The following is a 3,303-nucleotide window of genomic DNA, read 5'->3' on the forward strand; positions in this document are numbered from 1 at the left end:
CATATCCAAGTGCAGATCCCCACAAAGAACCTCCACACATTCATCCTGTCCAGGCCCTGATGTACTAATTGGCCTTAATGGCCCTGACCAGCCTCACCTGGGACCTCCACACATGCACCCAACATGGGCCCAGAAGCTCATTTATGTTCAGCCCTGGGCCTTCAGCCCCTACCTGAGCTATGTAGTAAGAGCACTGGCCTCCAGCTTGGCCATGCTTGTGCCTGGCTGCAGACCCCAACTCCTGGATTGACATCCCAGCTTGACATCAGTCCTGCCTCATCGCTATGGACCCGCCTGACAATCACTGGACTGTTTCTCATCTTGGTTACCCTCACCAGACCTGATCCTGACCTTTGGGCTGACTTCCTGGCTTGACCTCAGACTTGCCTCATCACCACAAACTTGCCTGATGATGTGGACTCTTGATTGAACATGGCTACCATCTCTGGGCCTGCCCTGCTCACCTTGCTCAGGTACTGTGGGACTGGGCCTGGGCTAGTGAGGCCCCTGCCCTGCTGGCCATGTTATTGTGCTTGGCTGCCAGCTCCCTGACCCTTAGGGAGCAGCTGGCCTTTGCTGTGGCCTGACACATCCCCTGGGAAATGGCTGCTGAAGTCTCCTTCTCCTGCTGCTCTTCACAGCCTGTTGTGAGGAGCTGGCCCTGCTCTGCCCTGAGATGACCACTCACCCCCTGTGCAGTGTTGGGAGAGGAGAAGGAGCAGCAGGAGGACAGGGGTTGTCCTCAGGCCAAGCGTGGTGGTTGTGTAGGAGCTCTTCTTTGGATGCTGCATGGCTCTGCCTTCCCTAGTGTTATAGGTAAACGTGACAAATTGACAACCACTCGGGCTGGGTTGCATAAATCCCAATTTAATAGAATAATTGAGCAAGTCACAAGTAAGCAAAACAGCGCTGGGCGGCCGGGGAGTCTCCTGCTCCACCAACGGCGCGCGCAACCCCCCCTCACAGTCTCCTTATATGAGATTCCAGTTCCGGGTATACGGGGCACCTCCTGTAACTTCTGCGGTTGCGCCGGCTGTTGCTAGGGGGTCTTCTTCAGCCCTCTGGTGGTCGTGGGGATGAAGGCTGGAGTCTTCCTCTGCATTGTGCGCCATATTAGGCTATCTAAACTAACATTGCCGCTTCGCTAGCTCAACTCAATTTTCTCAGGCGGGGTACATGCCCCCCACCACAGGSTGTAGGATGTTCCCACAGATGTTCCCAAGGCTGTTTCTCGCTGATGTAACAAATTAGCGCATACCACAATACAAGATGTTCCCAAGGCTGTTTCTCACTTTGATGCAACAAATTAGCACATATCACACTAGGGTCTTGGAAGTTATTCTTTACAGTGCCTGGCAGAATCCTGCTCTCAGTCAGCCTGTAACAAGAAACTTCCTTGAACAACAGACTAGCAGTGAGGCAAAAATCCCCTGAACTAAAGACTAAGCCCAGGAAAACTCAGTTCATTCTTTCTCTGGACAGAAAGAAGGATCCTGAAATGGACTGATCCAAGAGCCCAGTTCCTGGGACCTATCACCAAGACACCTCACAGAGAGGGACCATGGAAGCACAAGGCTGCAAAATGGCTCAGTGAAGCCACGATCCACCAAGTGGATCTTTGACTTCAACGCAGTCTGGAGGTGGCTCACTGGATCTAGGGCAGGTTTTGGACAGGGATACAGCCACAACACACAAAGCATTGTTTTCCACTATATCAAACTTGGTGTATGAGCGTCTCAAGTGCTGCGTGCAGGTCTAGCCCCCACATATCAAATAGGACACCTCCAAATTAGAGGAGATGAAGAGGAAGACGAAGTCCCACTAATGTCCTTAATCCAGTGACCGTGGATGCCGGGAGGGGGAGAGGAAGGCAGGGCAGCCGGGCTGCCGCCTCTCCCTGAACAGCCCCTCGCGCTGGGCCGCCGGGGCGCTCAGACAACCGCTTCCCTACTCCCCTGCGGCTCCGGCAGGGCAGCCGGGACCTGCAGCCCCCTCGATGGCGGCGGGGCGCCTCGCAGCGGGGAGCCCTCACCGCGGCCGCCGAGCCGCTGCGCTTCACCACCGTCGCTGACGATGCGCCGCACCGGCCTCCTACTGGCTGTCGGCGCTGTCAGTCGGCCGAACACCCGCCCTCCTCCTCGCCTCCGGCCTAGTGACAGGTCTCACGTCACGTGGCTGGGCTGAAGCCGCCCATGACGCCGCCATTTTAAGAGCCCCTGCCCCGTTCCGGCTGGGGGGTGATGTTGGCACCCTCGGTAGCTGTCCTGGGTCGCGGCTCCTCGCTCCCCTCTGCTCCAGGGGGGCCGGGCCGGGCCCTGAGCTGGTGCCAGCCCCGGCGCAGGGTCCCTGAAGCGGCAGGAGGCTGGAGCCGGTGGGGTAGCCTCCTCTTGCCCCTTCCTCCCCCAGCAGCCCTGGGTGCTGCAGCCCTTCTGCTGAGCCCGGCAGGGCTGGGACACAGCCAGGGGCTGCTCGCTGCATGGTTGGGGTGTCCCCGGAGGCCGTGTTGTTGCATGTTTACAGCTGTAAAGCAAGAGTGAGGCCCCTTTCCTGGTCCCAAGTCAGGCTTAGAGCAGTCCTGCTACAGCAAGCATCAGCAAAGGTGTGGGGTACCAGAGCCAGAGGCTTTTCCTGACTACCAGCAGTGTGAAGGGCCCGGTTCCAGCTGTCCTGGGAAATGGATATACCAGGAGCAGGGCGAGTGATTCTGTTTAGCAAGCTCCCATGACCCTGGCTGGTCCTGTGGCTCTTTCAGAGCTGCACAGGAGGCAGGGGAGGGAGAGGGGTGCCAGCTCTCGGCAGTGCAACACGTGAACGGTGCAGAGCCCTTGGCAGCGGGGTGGCTGCTCAGGCAAACTCCTGCTTTGGAAGGTTCCTACAAGCGGTCAGGGCACAGACTGCTGAAGGGGCCAGCGAGGCTCCAGAGCTGGGGGTCCTTGCTCTGCAAGCAACTGCTCTGGCTTCGGGCGCTTGAGAGAGGAGGACTGTGACTCCTTGAGCCGAGGGTGGGTCCAGGGGTTTGTAAACCCTGGCTCTCCTGGGACGCGTGTTCGCACTGCCCTCAAGTGGCCTGAGCAGCTCCCAGCGCTGAAGGGCCGCTCAGCGCCGCAGTTTGTCCCCGACCCGCGCAGCACAGGTCCGATTGTGCAGCCTCAGCACTAGGACAGTCTTCAGCCCAGCCCCGGAAAGCATCGCCGTGGCGGGGCCTTGGGCTCCCCCGCGACGGGACCTGCGACCACGAGCCGCAGCTTTGCAGCCTGCCCGGCCGGGAGGCACCGCAGCCCCTCAGCGCCCCGGCTGTGGGAC

At 59.3% G+C, this 3,303-nt stretch overlaps 1 protein-coding gene across 1 annotated transcript in view; it reads left to right on the top strand.

Annotated features, from left to right (window-relative positions):
- Positions 1-456: 456 nt before the first annotated feature.
- Positions 457-3,303, top strand: part of GFOD2 (glucose-fructose oxidoreductase domain containing 2) — an 18,982-nt gene continuing 16,135 nt past the window's right edge. The window contains exon 1 of the mRNA XM_026064340.1: positions 457-473. The gene's annotated coding sequence lies outside the window, so the exon portion shown is untranslated. The remainder of the gene's footprint in view (positions 474-3,303) is intronic.

This window comes from Apteryx rowi, unplaced genomic scaffold, assembly GCF_003343035.1.
Source record: "Apteryx rowi isolate R43461 unplaced genomic scaffold, aptRow1 scaffold_1014, whole genome shotgun sequence".
In the NCBI taxonomy this organism is placed as follows: Eukaryota; Metazoa; Chordata; class Aves; order Apterygiformes; family Apterygidae; genus Apteryx; species Apteryx rowi.